Source organism: Peromyscus leucopus, unplaced genomic scaffold, assembly GCF_004664715.2.
Source record: "Peromyscus leucopus breed LL Stock unplaced genomic scaffold, UCI_PerLeu_2.1 scaffold_114, whole genome shotgun sequence".
Lineage (NCBI taxonomy): Eukaryota > Metazoa > Chordata > Mammalia > Rodentia > Cricetidae > Peromyscus > Peromyscus leucopus.
The window spans coordinates 27,497-44,671 of record NW_023504270.1 but is presented as its reverse complement, the minus strand read 5'-3'; the positions used below and the strand labels follow the sequence as shown (position 1 = coordinate 44,671).

Here is a 17,175-nt window from a genome sequence, read left to right as displayed (position 1 = left end):
TCAAAGAACAGGTCAAACCAGCTTTCTTGAAATTCAATTTTTCCTGCACTCCTGGAACTTTTATTGAGTTGTTGGAGGGGTATGTTATTAGTCATGAGAATGACTTCCCTCTCCCGGGAAATTTTCTTATGATTTTGGGAGATTTTCCCATTTGAGATGCAGATTAGTAGCCCATTTGTTCCCAGAGACATCGAATATTACCCTGTATATCTCTTGTGGTATTACTTTTTCTTCTATCACAGACTGGCTTCTCTCTAGCTGGAAACTAAGCAAGCCTTGGAACATCTTGTTTTATCTCTTTGGTGTGAAAACTTCACTATTATGGGATTCACATGCTTTTATTAATTTAAGTCTGTGTTTGCTAGAACCACGTCTCCAGAAACTTCTGAGAACGAGTATGTGGGACCTACAATGTTTGAGTCATGTAATGTCCGTTTAGGGTTGGTAAGGTGTCTCCGTGGGTGAAGGTGCTTGCTCGCATGCCTGAGTTTGATTCCGGTGACCCACATGGTAGGAATGGAGCCCCGACTCTGCAAGTTGTCCTTGATCTCCACATTCACAGCAGGAACGCGCCCCTCTGTCAATAAATAAATGTAACGAAAATGTCTGTTTATATATCATCAATAATCCGGCTGGGTGTAAACATCCAGATGTGACCATGACTCATCTTCTTGACTGAGTAATTGTGGGCTCCAAGCATGCCTGTGCAACTTAGTGAGCAAAATGAGGAGTAAAGAGGGAATAAGGGAAGTGCCTCCCAGGCAAGTCCTAAGGCCCAAGCGCCACCTCTGGGCCTCCATCAGGAGAAGACCTACCTTTGGATTTTTTTTTTTTTTTTAAACTTAAAGGTCATTGACTTTCTGTCCTCTAGCTTTGAGTTTTACTGTGTTTAAAAAAAGGACACATTCTGAATCCGAATCCTTTATCACTGTCTCTGCATCCGTCTTTCTCTTTACAAAGACTTCACTTCCGATAGAAAGCGTGCCCTGATGGGGGGCCCAGAGAGGCCGTCCCATCTGGAGATTTGAGGTCTTTGATCTAATAAACTCTGTCTCCTTTCTGTCATTTCCGCCTTTTCTTTCCCAGGAAGCCCCAGGGTTTGAGAGCATGCCTTCTACTAGACTTTAAAAAACGGTTTTGTTTATCGTCTCCAATTTCCCGTTCCCCACCCATTTTCTAGGAGATTTCTTCAGCTTTGTTTTGTAACTCAAAAAATTTTTGCCACTAAACTGTTAAAGAATTTATTCCTCTTCTTTTACCTCCTGAAGGAGTTAATAATAATAATAATAATAATAATAATAATAATAATAATAATAACAACCGAGTTCCCGTGCTGCATTTGTTTTTCCCCTCTTAGGTCCTCTCCGATCTCCTATTATATTTAATTTTTTTCTTTTTGTAGAAAATATTTCACAAGTACCTGATTTTTTCTTGGTTGTTATTCATACTTAAGATTAGAATTAAAACTCTGATTCTGGATGCTGTGTAGCCTAGAGATTCTTCGGGGTCACGCGGAGACCCAGCTATTTCTTGGGAATATTTCAAATGTCAGTGTCTGTTGTTACTATGGTACCATTTTTCCAAAGATGGGACAGTTCCGCCTTTTCCTGAAGAAGCACCAGTCTGCCTGCAAGTCTGCGCGCGGAGCAAAGGATCTGGGATTCGGGCTCTGCCCGACGTGTCCTACGTCTCACTCTGACTCTTCCCTCCCAAAGTTTCTATCCTTTATTCCTTGCATCTGCCGTCCGTTTTCACAGCCCAGGCCTCCGCACTCTCGTCTACACTGCAGCCCGTGTTCATGGACTACACTCCCTTTCTAACCTGTCTGTTCTACTGGTTCACTCCCCTGCAAGCTCTCTCCATCAGGCGGGCCCCTGAGGACACTGTCTCGGAACAGAGCTTGAGCTGATGTGTCCGGTCGTGACGCCGATGAATGGTTCTGAGCCAGACCTGAGCTTGCAGCATCTTTGCGATTTCTGAACTCGGCTGCACTCTGAAGGGCCGGGACCCAAGGGCAGATAAACGCTGAATTCCAGAAGGATTGGGAGCAAAAAACCTCGAGAGTTTTTCTTGTCCACATTCCCTGACTAGACAGAGAAAAAGAGTTTAGTTCAGCTTACAGGGATCTGTATTTCTACATTGTAAATGAAACTAAAGTGTAGTAATTGCATACACATTCAATACATTTGAAAGATACATTAATTATTACACAACCATCGTGTCAGGATGGCCGAGTGGTCTAAGGCGCCAGACTCAAGCCTAGCTTCCTCCCACTGAGGTCTGGTCTCCGATGGAGGCGTGGGTTCGAATCCCACTCTGACAGGTCTGTTTTTCTTGTTTTCAATTACTTTTCACAGACACTTCGTCTCCTCTCCTTTTCATTTTCTATCTTAGCGGAATCCTGACCCTTCATGAAATCTGTCCCACTAATCACAAAGCTCGTTGAGTCCTGTGCTCGAGCCCTAAAGGGTCTTTGCACCAGAGGGAGAACATCTGGCGACAGAGGATACTGCATGAACTGTCTGAAGCTTTCATGAACGGTGTGTAGGAAACGTGCACCAACTCCATAGAGACACTATTGACAATTGAGTAGAGAGTTGACTGGTCAGATACCACATCACCTTTTCCACTGCCAGGACCATTAAGAGCCAAATGCTGGAATACAAAAGGAATTGTTCATTTGCAAATACAGAATTCAGCAAAACTCACGTTGACAGCGTGAAAAGAAGCAAAAGGGAAAAATAATTTTAAAAGACTAGGTTCCACCGAGATTTGAACTCGGATCGCTGGATTCAGAGTCCAGAGTGCTAACCATTACACCATGGAACCAACTTGGCCAGGAGCTTGCCACAATGTCCATCTGTGAGCACTGCTTAAAAAAAAAACGGCATTGTAAAAAACAAACATTTCACCGTGTTATTTGAAATTCTGTTACGAATTTAGTACGTTTCAGAGTAACTTATCGTTCCTTTCTCATGAATTTCTCAACTTTATCCTTGGTCCTTCTTTATTTTTTTTCTTTCTTTTCCTGTTGGTTTGTTTACTGTTTTCTTTCTCCAATTACTGTTTTTGGTTAGCATACAAATAAATGGGTCTAATTGTGACATTTTCGTATACATATGTTATTAAACTTTGTTCTTATCCCCCACTTCCTCCCTCTACCTCCCTTCTCCCGCCCCCCCCCGCTAGCCGCCCCCAGTCTACTTTCACATCACAACTGAGGTCCTTGGGCTCTTGGCAAGCGCATGTTGGAACGTCTATCTCTGCCTCCTAGTGATTCCAACAGTATTTTTATCGGAGCTATTCACTTTTCAAGTAGAAAATCTTCGTCTTCGGTGTGTGGACCACGGAAAGGGTCAGGCGCTACGTGATGTGCACGGCACCTCCTGTCGTGCTCTCCTGCATCTCAGGGTCCCGAGTCCTGCATTCGGGTCTGCGTGGCAGCGTCCAGAGCAGTCCCCGCAGTTTGTGCTTTTTTTCCCCCCACCACGAAAGGCAAACTGGACGTTAGTCCTATCGTTAGAAGTTGGACAAAGAAATAGATGTGGTCTCCTTTCTCCAACTTCATTTACTCATTACATGGGACCCGCAGACTTGTCACGAGCAACGACTGTGTGGCGGGCAGCACCCCCCAGCTGCCGTCGCGAGCTGCTGCGGCTTGACAATACTTTCCCTCGTCGCGAGGCAGCAGGTGCCCAGGGGAGTCTTTCCCCTCTTCCACAGCCTTTTACAGCCTCTTCTTCAGACCCGGCCGGCCTCGGATGGGACAGAATTCCCTTCTTCAGTGGCACAGGCCCGATCTGTCTCTGGTTGCAAGTCGGTTCGGAAGGAGAACGTTCCACATTCATTCATCGTCCAAGATAGCAAGAAAGACCTGCGAAGTCTTCAGGCCCTAGCCTGAAGCGCGTTTCTTAACATGAATGAATGAAAGAAAAGCTTGTTATCTGTTGGCGGATCCTTTTATTCGGTGAAAATGAAGTGATTAGGGGAATAAATTTCACACACATTACGCGCTTGTTGATTGTTTATTGAAGCAATTAGTTGATGGCGTATCCTCTGCTGGGACTGCTGTGGTATGGTGTGTATGACTATTATCTGTAATCTGGAAAACAGGGACCAGGGGGGAGAATCCTGGCTGATTTACGAGACTGAAAACCAAGAGACTTGAACAAGAAAAAAAATCCACTGGCCTGAAGGAGTGCAAAAGCTAGTGGCAGCGTGGGATTCGAACCCACGCCCCCGAAGAGACTGGAGCCTTAATCCAGCGCCTTAGACCGCTCGGCCCACGCTACCCTGCGTCTGACTCCCCTGTCTTGTCTTCCTGGAGTAATTACACTCTTTCCTTTCCCGCAGTCCTTTGCGCACGGCCCTCCGTGGTAGGCTCTCGTTCCGCAGTCTCTATGGCTTCTTAGCACAGTTGCGCAGGCTCGGTCGCTGCTTCGTACCGTGAGGCTCCGCGACAGAAGCGGTCTTAGGCGCCATCCTAACCGAAAAACCACAAAACTTGACAATGCGAGACTGGCTAGGGGAGCAGCACGAATACCTGGTTTGTTGAAGACAAGCTCTACAGGCGCCTCCTTAGCGCAGTAGGCAGCGCGTCAGTCTCATAATCTGAAGGTCCTGAGTTCGAACCTCAGAGGGGGCAGCCGTGGTAATTTTTGCTTCCTTAATTTCGGAGAGCTCCCGTGCGTAGGTAGGAGGGCAAATCTTTACATATATAAATAAAATCTTTATATAAATATAAATATATATAAGTAAAATTTTCTTTTTCGCAAAAACAAACCCCAAAACTATTTAATGAAACTAAACGGTAATTTTGTTTCTGTAATGTAATGGTCTGTTACAAAGTTATAAAATAGTGATTTTTTTTTTAAAAAAATTATGAATTAAACACTAGACAAGCGTGGTGAAGCACTCGGAGACAGAGGCAGGTGGATCTCTACATGGTGAGTTCCAGGGGCTCTGTCTTTAAAAAACATTAAACACTTTCTAACTTTTCATCATCATTATCATCATCTATACCAATTGGAGCCAGGAGAATTTCAGTTGTCTTTCAGATATGCTTGGAAATTCCCCAGCCCAGGTGTAAAAGAGAGAGGGAGGCCCGGGTGCGAGTGTGAAAGGTGTGAGATGACGTGTAATTGCTAGTGTAAGGTGTAAGGTGTGTATAATTGCTGGTTTGGTTCTCTTAACCATTCTTCCGGGATTGCTTACTATCGGGTCACTCCATCCCACCCAGGATACTCTATGTCAAAAACGAAACAAAACTAAGATACAAAAATAAATACAAACACAACACAAACGTGTTTGCTCAGTCTCACCACGTTGGGCTCTTGCTCTCGACAGAATTTCTAAGTCTTCCAAACTTATGATTCAGAAAAAAGTCTAAAAGGGAAATAAGTAAAGCAAGGAAGACAGATACCAGGGTTGAGATCCAGCTTGCAGTATCTCCGTGGAGCCAGGGGGGAATCTCCAGGTGTGTTGTGTGTGTGTGTGTGTGTGTGTGTGTGTGTGTGTGCTGTTGCAAAAGAGGTGAAGGTTGACACTGAGCACGCAGGAAATGCTCTCCTGGAGTTTGTAATTTAATAGATCTGAAATAGACAGATAATAGATTCTGAAATCAGTTGACCAAATGTAGAATCGAAGATAAAAGGAAAAATATGTAAATTAGACATTAACGCTTTTCCATGTGTCTTTTATTCACTGTAGGATAGCACTACCGCAAGAGCCCGGATAGCTCAGTCGGTAGAGCATCAGACTTTTAATCTGAGGGTCCAGGGTTCAAGTCCCTGTTCGGGCGCTAGCGTTTTTTTGTCTTCCTGGTACCAGGCCTGATTTGTGGTAAGCTTTCCAACAATAACCGAACTGATGTTTCAGGAGGCCAGGCGTTTTTGCAGAACTTTATTTAACAAGACAGAAAACCTAGATCACATCTTACATCGAGGACGTGGTGGTAAGGAAGTTTCGTATGTATTAAAAAAGAGGACTTTCAGGCAAAATCCAGAATCAGTCGTTGATCTATGCATTCCTTCTTTCCAATAAATAAGTTGCAGGGTAGAATACTGTTTAAAGAAGGAACTTGGGTAAAAGGGCTCTTGTCTACTGGAAAACGATGGCTGCCGGCACAGCTTCTGAAATTCGGGGAGGAACCGGACAATTTTGAATTTTTAACCTCACGAATGCAGAAGGAAAAGCAACTGCCCCCTCTGAGTTCGAACTCAGGACCTTCAGATTATGAGACTGACGCGCTGCCTACTGCGCTAAGGAGGCAGATGGCTGGAGCCTTGCGTCATATTACATTAGTAACAAATTATGTTTTGCCTACGCTAGCCCAGATTCTTGAATAAATCATTTCCTAAATGATTTTTTTTTCCCTCTTGAAAATGTCTGGAAGATTCAACGTCTTCCCACACTTGACCTAGATGAAAAGAGTCGCTTTGATCTTCTGCCCCACCTCGGACATACGCAAGCCTTTGTGGCCTTAACAAAAGCATTTCCTCAGCCAATCATCATCTCACGCCCTTCTTTGCAAGTCAAATTTGCAAAGTCGGCTTCCCAAATCCCACCGACTTTTCTGCAGTCTCCTTACGACCCCTCGATTTCCAGGAGTCCAAAGGGGACAAATGAGATCTCAAAGCTTGACGAATAAATTGTTCTTTACACAAACTCATGGGAACCTGTTAGTGTGAGAACAGGAAGATGTGAAAACCTGATTTACCGAGACTTGCCCGGGGTTTGATCTGGTTCCATACTAGAATTCCCTGTTTTTAGTGTCTCCCTGGGATTTGTAAACAGTTGAGTGGTTTTCCGTGTTAAGTGTGGAAGTAAGAGAAAAGACAGAAACCTTTTAAATTACGTCCCCACTGCGACAGAAAAGCACATTGATTTTGTTGTCTCTGAGGACCCTGAGTTTCATAGTAGGATCCCAGTGTAACAAGTGACCCAGCCCTGGGGCGTTAGTGTGCAATGTTAGTGTGTGTAGTCCTGAGTGGTTTGGGTCTATCTTGACCGGAGTAAAAGTAGATTAACTGCTGAGATGTCTCTAGGTTGTATCAAGGTTATGATAGTTTGTTTCTGAACACCGTGAATATCATAACCATATTTTTCAAGAATTCGAATAATGAAAATGAGAAAGATTATCATGCAAATGCCAGCACCACCCAGACGTCACTGGAAAACTCTAAGTGATGTCCAATTTTAAAAAATGACGGAAGGACACACAACTGGATTGTGGAATAGATGATAAAAACAGAGCAGACTGCACCGCATGGAAAGAAGTCTTTAGATGTAGACGTGTACAGGGGGTGTATTAGTCAGGGTTCTCTGGAGGAACAGAACTGACAGAATGAAGTCTTTACTGGTATGGCTTACAGGCTGTGGTCCAGCTAGTCCAACATTGGCTCTCTACCAATGGAAAGTCCAGGAATGCAGTAGGTTGTTCGTTGGACAAGGCTGGATATCCCAGTCTTGAGTATAAGCTGGAATCCTAAGAAGTAGGCTCTGACAGCAGCGAAGGAAAGGATTTGCTAGTGAGAGCTGGCAGGCCGAGAGAGAGCCAGCTTCCTTCTTTCGTGTCCTTCATATAAATTGCCATCAGAAAGTGCCACCCTGATTAAAAGTGGATCTTCCCACCTCAAAAGATCTGGATTAAAGGTCTACCTTCCTACCTCAAAAGATTATAAGTGGGTCTTCCACTTTAAATTATTTCATCAAGATAAAATCTGTCATGGCTGTATCCAGATGCTTGGGTTTTAGTTAATTCCAGATTTAGTCAAGTTGACAGCCAAGAAGAGCCATCACAGTGAGACTAAAACTCACAAGGCTGCAATGAGTCAGACAGTAAAAAATAGATATAAAAAAATTTCCCAACAGTACCAATGCTCAGTTAAAAAGCACATTGGGTATTATAGACAAAAATAAAATAATATTAAAATTTAAAAAAATGCTGTTTTATGGTTTATCTTAGTTAGCTTTCAGTTGTAACATACAACACCATGAAAGCAGCTTGGGCAGAAAAAGGCTCATTTCATCCTAAAAGATGTAGTCTATCATCCAGGAAGTCAGAGCAGGAACTCAAGGCAGAAACCTGGAGTCAGGAGCTGATGCAGAGGCCATGGAGGAGTGCTGCTTCCTGGCTTGTTTCCTAGGGCTTGTTCAGTGCCTTTCTTCTACACCCCAAGACCATCTGCTCAGGAGCAGTGCCACCTAATATGCGTTAGGTCCTCCCACACCATCACTAATCAAGACAATGGCCTACAGACCTATCTATAGGCAAGCTGATGGAAACCATTTCCCAGTTCACGTTCTTCTTCCCAGAAAAGTCTAGCCTGTGTCAACAAACAGACAAACAAAACCAACCCGGACATAGTCCCGGATGACTATCTAGATTGAGAATTTAGAAGCCTTGAGGGAGAAAACCCCAGCAAATCTTAATGTCGTGTGCAATGTAGATCTTATTCTGACTCTGCTCTCTATCAAGTCACAGCCACTGAAATTCTTCCCCTAGCTCTTAAGTACTGTCATTTGGAATATGGCCTTGACAACCATCTCGATTAATAGGGACACTTAATAAAACTTCATGTGTCAGTTAATTTCCTTTGTCAGCTTGATGGGGTTTAGAATCCCCTGAGATAGCACACTTCAGCATGTCTGCCTTTCCAGAGACGTTTAACTGACAAAGGAACACCTACCCTGAATGTAGACTGAATACAAAGAGAAAACCCAGAGTCATCATTTTTCTTCATGCTGTGGCCTCAATGAGACCAGTGGCTTCACACTCCCACATCTGTGACTCCCTGCACAATGGACGACACCCAAGACTGTGAGCCACAATGAACTCTTCTTTCCATAGGCTGCTTCCTTCAGCTATTTGGTCCCAGTGATGAAGAAAGTACCATTTAGTACAGGAAACTCGACAAGTGGTTATTGATACTTGGCCAATACTCACTCATATTGTACAAATAGAAATTTTCATAAATTCCATTCAGACTCTAAAACTTATTACAGAAAGTGAGAGAAATCTTGCTTAGACTCTCTTTTTTTCTGGGGGGTGGTGTGTTGAGAAGGGGCTTCAGTACATATCCTGGCTAACCTAAAACTCACTGTACAGTCCAGGCTAGTCTCCAACTCACAGAGTGCTGGGATTAGAGGTAAATAACATCATGCCCATCTTACATTCCTTACACACTTGATGTCCTCACACCCTTTGCTGTTGCGCAGGGTGTGATTTGCTTAGTCAGGACAGCAAGGCTTTCTAAAGATAAAGAAATGCTTAATGCAATGTTTGATCTTATGGGAAAGGGAGGAGATAGCAGCTGTTGTACCCGTTTTGCGAAACCCCGAGAGACCACCAAGGTTTCCGATGCAAGAACATAAGGGTCCTTTTATTGTCAGATTCGAACCTGAGTCGCCACACAGCAGATGGAGGGAAATACAGCAGTAGCCTCGAGCCCAGGTATAGAGAGTTTTTATAGGGAAAAAACAAAAGCTGGAATTACATGCTCTGGCAACTTGGAATTGGGTAGAAGGGATATGGGGCAAGGCGATTTTTTGAAACTATTGGTCTAGACTTTGGGTGCGAAACCCACACTCGAAACCATTGGGTTAGACATTTTGGTGGGGAACCACAACTTGCTGAGCAGGACTATCTGGGGTTGCTCAGCAGGATTATCTAGATAGCCTCAAGGGCCATAAACTGCAGACAGGATGTCCGAAGGAGCATACTGTCCTGTATCTGTTTGAGTTGTCATGGCACATTCCTGAGGTCCTTCCTGGAACTGAGTACAGCAGGTGGTCTAAGATGGTGGCCCCACCCTAAGATGGGCTTTGTATTGCCTGCACACAGCATTAGCTATGAGTCTACAAGATGCTTATTGTTATGGTCCCAGCAAAGATGTCAAAACGTTGGCCTGATGTAAATCACATTTCCAAAGTGCAGTAGAAGAGGAATGTTATTCTGTAATTTGGAGAGGTTGAGGAGTTAACATAGGGGGAAGACTTGAGTAAGTTATCCATTTATATTTTCAATAAAGTTTAAAAATGAAAGTGGTTTTTACTAGCTGGCCAGTATGCCGTCTGTCAAACTGAAAGGTGTTCCAGGGAGGGGATCGGAGGAGGAGGTTTTATAAGTGTAAAAGGATCAAAAAAGTAGAAATAAGGAACAAGAAAGGATTGACCATTTCATGTTTCCTTCCCTCTCTTAGTAAAACAGTGGCTTCTCCTCACCACGCTGGCTAGGGCAGACTGGGCCCCTTCTGACTGGTGACTGGGACTGCTTGTGTTTTAGGCTTGTTTATCTGGACCTTTCCAAAGCTTGTTTTGATTACTTAATACAAGAGGCGCCATTCTAATCTGGTCTGTTGAAAGGGATCTAGGGCGGAAAGGAACTCGGTTCTGAACCATGGTCTCCATAAATTCTGTTTAGTGAAACCCTATTTACACATCACGACAAAAAATTCACATGCTGAAAAAGAGAGAAAGAAACATTTTGGAGTTGTTCATGTTTTAGATGAAATGTTTACACCAGCAAACAAAGTAATGGGTCTCGCTACGGTATTTTCATCACCTTCGTTTTCAGCCCATCATCTCTCCCGCTGCCCTCACCCACGTCACTTTTCTCTGTAGGCAAAATCTGAGGATCCATGCTGTCTTTATTAATTGATGTCTATTGCTGGGCAGAGACACCACGACCACGCTAACTCTGGTAAAAGTAAGCCTTTATTAGGGCTTGCTTACATTGAGGTTTAGTCCATTATCATCACGGTGGGAAGCAAGGCATGCAGGCAGTCACGGTGCTGGAGAGGTAGCTGAGACGTCTTCATCCCGACGGATAGGTAACTGGGAAGAGAATGAGACACTAGGCCTAGCTTGAGCATTGACACCCCAAAGCCCACTTCCAGTGACTCTTCCTCCAGCCAGGCCACACCCCCTAATCCCTGTCAAGTAGCTTCAAACCACCACACATGCCCAAATGGATGTGCAGGGGTAGTTGGCTTGACTCATGACTCTGGAGTGAGGCTGGGAACCTGAGCGATACTGGCTCTGGAAGAGTAGAAACGAGGTTGAGCATCAGCTCAGTGTGCAGGGCCGGTCCCACTGGCTGTGGGTCCTGATTTTGATTACCAGTCATTAAGAGAGAGAGAGAGAGAAAGAGAGGAGAGAGAGAGACAGAGACACAGAGAGAGACAGAGATAGAGACAGACAGAGACAGAGAGAGACAGAAGAGAGGAGAGACATAGAGAGAGAGACAGAGACAGAGATAGAGATAGAGACAGACAGAGAGAGAGACAGAGAGACAGAGAGAACACCATTGTAAACTTTATCTTAGACTGAATTCAATTTGCCACTACTTGAAAAAAAAAAAGGATGTCCTACATATTACAGGTGGTTCACAGAAACAGTATTAGAAGCAGTCATATAAGCTGCAGAATATCCTGTTGTAGCACAAAACAGACAGAAAGGTGTTATTATTATTTGTTTCGTTTTGTTTTTGAGACACGGTCTTACTGTATATCCCTGGTGGGCTGGAATTCACTATGTAGACCAGGCTGGCCTTGAACTCACAAAGATGCTACTCCTGCCCCTGCTTCCACAATGCTGCTGCCACCACAACCAGCCGTAATTATTATTTTTGTCTTTTTGGTTGTGAGCCTTAGTCTTTAGCGGTGGAGCCATCTCTCCAGTCCTAGTGTTTTAAAGGAAGCATGGGTCATCTCTGCTTAAGAAGTTTCTTGTGTTTGCATTTATTTTCTTATAATTCCAGTGGTGCTGCTATGGTCTGTATCTAGTTTTTTTTTTTTTTTTTTTTTCAATGTCAGTATCAGGACTGTGACACTGGACTACAATTTTGCAAGGTATTGTCACTGAAAGCAGCTAGGCAACAGAAAAGGACCTCTTTATATTATTCTTGGAAATGTATGTAAATTACTTAAAAGTAGAGAAATTAATTAAAAATCAAACTGCAGGCCCCAAAAAGTTACAGAAGTAATGTGATGAAATAGAATCACCATACAAAACAGAACAACAACAACAACAACAAAAATGGGAGGACAGTTGAGTCCTAAGTCCAAAGGAGGATTGTTTTTGTTTAAGGAACAAATGTCAATTAGTTTTCATTCCATGAAAATTAAACATAGCACCGACAAGAGCCACAACATCTGGAAACTGGGAAGTTGGTGGTCATGATCTGTTGGACTGGATGGCAGCCGGTAGCTGAGTCTGGCTTGATGAATCATGGTAAGACATGAGAACCCGGGCTCTGTTATGTGGTCCAAACACGGCGATGTGGATATTTTCTAGTCTGTAGAGAGGTCAGTGAGGAAGAGAAGGATCCCTAATATCCCATGCTGTATTCTCCACCTATTTGGATCGTAGATCCCTTTGAATTAGTAGCCGGCAGAGAATACGATAAAGAGCGAGCCTTGTGAAGTATCCACTAAAGACCTTTACTGCATGTTGGCTTTGGCTTACAACTCTTGAGATAACTTAATGGGAATAAAGAAGAGGTAGGTTTGGAGAAGAAATAGATGCCTTGGAGAAACAGATGAGGAGCAGCTCAAAACAATAAAGATAGTAAATACAAAAGTAGTTTTATTAAGGAAAAATTTGACCTGCGTTGCCGAAACCCGGGATCGAACCAGGGACCTTTAGATCTTCAGTCTAACGCTCTCCCAACTGAGCTATTTCGGCCCCGCCCGCTGCAGCTTCACGCTAAGTTGTAATGACTTTATCACTTAGGTCCTCGCTGTTGTGACAAAACTGACGAGAGAACCTAAGATTAACTAAGAATTTCGATGTTTGACATCTTATTGTATTATAAACAGAAAAGCAAGGAGACAATTTAAATTGATCTTTAAAACTTGCCTTAGCGCAGGGAGTGGTGGTGCACGCCTTTAAACCTAGCATTGGGGAGGCAGAGGCAGGAGGATATCTTTGAGTTCAGTACTAGCCTTCCTAGAGTTCCAGCTCAGGGCTGAGACACTGTCTAAAAAAAAAGTTGTGATTTTTGTTAAATGCTATAATGTATTCTGGGTCAATTCATACATTTAAGGAGCAGTACAGACCATACGCTTTCGTGCCTTTTGAATTTTATTGACTGGGTTGTAGTTGGTTAATGGAATAAAAATCAGAGGTAACACAGTAGCTAATTGGAGGTAACACAGTAGCAAATCCAGGTCATATATCTTACAAAGAGGGAGCCTAGAAGTTTCCCTGGTGGTCTAGTGGTTAGGATTCGGCGCTCTCACCGCCGCGGCCCGGGTTCGATTCCCGGTCAGGGAAGTGCTGTTTTTGCAGTTCACTAACACACAGGCCCTACACTGTACAGTAAACATTTCGTTTTCATATGGGAGTTTCTGCTTTGTGTTCGATTTATTTGGGTATTTCAACTTCAAAATTTCAAATGATGCAGTGTTGTCATTAAAAAATTACTAATAATTATTTTATCTTGTGAAGACCTAGACAGCCCAAGCACTTTTGCCAGAGGACGTAGGTTCGGTTGTTCGCACCGACGGGACAGCCCACAACTGCCGGTTACTCATTTCCAGGAGATCCAATGCTCTCTCCTCTTGCCTCATTAGCACCAGACATCCACGTGGCACACTAACATACGTACAGGCAAAACATCATGTATTAAAATGTAAACAAAAATCTTATTAAATTTATTTGCCGTGTTTGTGCCTGAGTTGTGTGTGTGTGTGTGTGTGTGTATATATATATGCGTGTGTGTGTGCGCGCGTGCGCGTGCGCGTGTGCGTGTGCGTGTGCGTGCGCGTGTGCTTGTGCGTGTGTGTGCGTGTGCGTGTGTGTGTGTGTGTGTGTGTGTGTGTTGTGTGTATACCGCACCACGTGCCGGGAGAGGCTGGAGTTGGAGGCAGTTGCGAGCTGCCTGTGGCGGGCTGAGCCCGAACTCAACCCTCTGGAATCCTCCCTCCTCGCCACCTGTCTCTGGGCTTTTGCATTTAAAAACTCATGCTAGAGGGCGAGTCAGCGAGAGCTGGGTGGGGTTCGTACAGCGCTTTTTAAGATGCTTGTGAAGGAGACAAGTAGGACCTCGCGGGGCTGCCCACGGCCTGGGAAGTTCCGGGGTGAAAAGCGAAGGGCCTCAAAATTTCTCGGTTCCACTGACACAAGAGAACTGCTTAAAATGTTTTAAAATTCGTTTGTGTCTAAAGAGAGGGTACACTGAATTCTCAGTGCGTCGATTTAACTAGATTCTAAGACATCTTACCGCGAGGACCTGAATTAACCCAAGCACCGCAGAACCTGGCAGAGAAGATCGCCGCAGGACATCAACCCCTAAAGGAGAGATCCATCCTTGACTGTGAGGCTACCCCGCGGAGTGGGCTGAGCATTTCAAAGGGGATCAGATTGCTCCCCTCAGCGATGACTTCTACAACATCCCTTGCAAGGAGAGGAGAGAGAACAGTGAGAGCACGGTCTGAGCTGTTCGGGCAGCTATGCATACCCCAAACCTTCTTTCATACGCATAGCACATAATATGCAACGTATTTACAAAGTTCCGGCTTGCCTTTGATGATGGATGTGGGCGGCATCTGTTTTCCAGTGTGGCCACTTTGATTAAATGTCCTCTCTCTGCTCTTCACAGTCCTCCGGCATGTGAGACAGGCCGTTGATTCTAGTTGTTGTCCGGACTCTAGGGCCAGAACTTAGTTATAAAGTCCGGTAACATACTTGTAACTGCATAATCAATTATTTGCCGTTCCTATTCAACTTGAGACAGCTGTAGGATCCTGACTGGCTAGGACCAGGTGAAAGGCAGCCCAGGCAAGCGGCGTTGTTTCTTCCAAAGAGACCAGGCTTCATTGATCACTGAACTGATGGTCTTCTTTCTTATTTTTCACTTGTAGTCTACTTTACAAAAAAGAAAGAAAAAAGAAAAAGAAAAGGAAACACTAGAGAGAAATCAGTCCCTGATTGATGTTTTTAAGAAGCGGTTGATACAGCATTAAACCAAATAACACCAGCAGGGGGCGCCCAGGCTCCAGGTCGGTCCGACAAGGTTGACTTTTTGCCCTTAGAAGCAAGCATACCAGTGCGCTGATTGCAGAGAGATCACCTTTGAAAAGAAGAAAAGAGATGACAGTCAGGCAGAGAGCCCAGAGTCACACAATGGGTGGAAACACAGGGCTTCGGATTAACGGACAGGGAAAAGAAATGGATAACTGTGTTGTTCTAGCTTTCTTGGGAATCCGTTTTTCTTTTCTTTTTTCTCTTTTTTCCTTTTTATTCATTCATTCATTCATTCATTCATTCATTCATTCATTCATTTATCTATCTATCTATCTATCTATCTACTATTTATTTTACATTTCAACTGCTGTTTCCCTTCCCTCCTCCCCTCTTGCCCCCCACCCCATGCACTCCTCCTCCTCCCCCTCCATTTCTCTTTAGAAGGGCAGGCTCCCACGGATATCAACAGCCTGATACATTAAGTTGCAGCACCTCCTCTCCTATTGAAGAGTGGATGAGGCAACCGGAGGAGAAAAAGGTCCAAGAGCAGGCACCAGAGTCAGAGACAGTCCCCGCTCCCACTGTTAGGAGTCCCACAAAAGACCAAGCTACACAACTGTAACATATGTGCAGAGGGTCTAGCTCAGTCCCATGCAGGCTCCCTGGTGTCAGCTCAGTCTTTGGGAGCCCCTACAGCCCAGGCTAGTTGACTCTGTGGGGTTCCTGTGGTGTCTTGACTCCTCTGGCTCCACAATCCCCCACCCTCTCTTCCGCAGGAGGGAGTCCTTTTTTCTCTCTTAGTCATTATCTTAATTCCCCAGGAAATAACATCTGCCAAGTGCTGAGAATGATGCCGAGTGATGCGATGCCACCGAGCCAGTCAGTCCTGTAGAGGGGCCTTGTGAGGGATAACAGGGGTACCTGTGGAAGCTGAACTGGAAAGAACTTTCTGTACCGAATTCTTCTCCTGTTAGAACTCACCTTTTCACATATGTATAAAATCCCTGACTGAGCGATTTAGACTCCTTTAACTGATTCAAACCTTTCTGGATCAGGAGCAAAACCTCACTGCCCTCCCCAGGAACGCGGATAGGACAGCTGGGGGGAAGGGCAGGACTTTACTAATACAGATGATGTCATAACAAGCAACTGTTCTTAAGGCATTCGAATCCTGGCATTGAAAAGTGAGCGGCCTTTGGCTTTTTGCCTGGGGACAGTTTGGTGGGAATTCCTCTGTGTGAGGTCTCTCAGGGAACTGCAGGGCCTCAGACTCCGCAGGGGTGTGGGGTGGGGTGGGATGTAGCGGCTTCTGCCTCACAGATCACAGACCCACAGGTCGTGAGGTATCTGCGCACCTCCCTCTCCTTCCTGGGTCATCAGGGGAATGAGAGGCCACCCGTGTTCTCCAGCACTGGTCAAATGGGGTGTGGTGGCACCCGGGCCCTCAAGAGCTCAAAGTTGCTCATAGGGAAAACACAAGATGAAACATTCGTGTGGTACTGTGTCCAAGCCGTCAAAGGTGCTGGATTTAGGCTTGTATTGGGAAGAATCCACCACTGACGAGGATTTTCCTAGTTAAAAATGTACCCTCAGCTCCCTAGATTCCACCTCGCACACTCTTACTCACTGCTAAAAAGCTTGAATGGCACAATATTCCTTCCTTAGTTGTGTTTCTATTGCTGTGATAAGACACTATGAACGAGGAACTAGATGAAAGAAAGCATTACTTTGGGGCTCATGGTTCCAGAGGATTAGAATCTAGGACTATAAAAAGGCAGCAAGCATAGACCAGAGCAGTAGCTGGAGTTCCTGTCTCCACCCACAAGCACAGAGGGAGGGGACGGAGAGAAGAGGAGAGGCTATGCCCAATGACAACAGTGACGCACCTCCTGCAACAAATTCCATCTCCTAATCCTTCCCAAACGGTTCCACTGACTGAACCTATATGGGATTCCAATGAACCTATGGGGCCATTCTCCTTTAAACCACCACCTTGCTAATCATAAATTAGTGGATGAGGTAGTTCATTTCAACAGTAATTGACGGAACCATTTGGAATCCACTTCCATCTAGTACATAAATCTTGCTATCATTAGCCATTAATATTAGTTCTAGCATCTTTACTCTGAGCAGAGTACATCTGGAAGGGGTAATCTGTAAATCTGTATGGTGGTGCCCTTCTGTGTGGTTCCTTTTACAGTTTCT

The 17,175-nt window shown here is 44.6% G+C and overlaps 8 non-coding genes across 8 annotated transcripts; 4 read left to right on the top strand and 4 right to left on the bottom strand.

The window, feature by feature from the left end:
- The first annotated feature begins 2,219 nt into the window (after positions 1-2,219).
- On the top strand, positions 2,220-2,323 carry Trnal-caa. The gene is made up of 2 exons: positions 2,220-2,258; positions 2,279-2,323. It is a non-coding gene; the product is annotated as a tRNA-Leu (tRNA).
- Positions 2,324-2,757: 434 nt separating this feature from the next.
- On the bottom strand, positions 2,758-2,829 carry Trnaq-cug. Its single transcript has one exon. It is a non-coding gene; the product is annotated as a tRNA-Gln (tRNA).
- Positions 2,830-4,208: 1,379 nt separating this feature from the next.
- On the bottom strand, positions 4,209-4,293 carry Trnal-aag. The gene has a single exon. It is a non-coding gene; the product is annotated as a tRNA-Leu (tRNA).
- A 279-nt stretch (positions 4,294-4,572) lies between these two features.
- Positions 4,573-4,645, top strand: Trnam-cau. Its single transcript has one exon. It is a non-coding gene; the product is annotated as a tRNA-Met (tRNA).
- Positions 4,646-5,727: 1,082 nt separating this feature from the next.
- On the top strand, positions 5,728-5,800 carry Trnak-uuu. Its single transcript has one exon. It is a non-coding gene; the product is annotated as a tRNA-Lys (tRNA).
- A 398-nt stretch (positions 5,801-6,198) lies between these two features.
- Trnam-cau lies at positions 6,199-6,270 on the bottom strand. The gene has a single exon. It is a non-coding gene; the product is annotated as a tRNA-Met (tRNA).
- A 6,344-nt stretch (positions 6,271-12,614) lies between these two features.
- Positions 12,615-12,687, bottom strand: Trnaf-gaa. Its single transcript has one exon. It is a non-coding gene; the product is annotated as a tRNA-Phe (tRNA).
- A 519-nt stretch (positions 12,688-13,206) lies between these two features.
- Positions 13,207-13,278, top strand: Trnae-cuc. Its single transcript has one exon. It is a non-coding gene; the product is annotated as a tRNA-Glu (tRNA).
- The last annotated feature ends 3,897 nt before the right edge of the window (positions 13,279-17,175 follow it).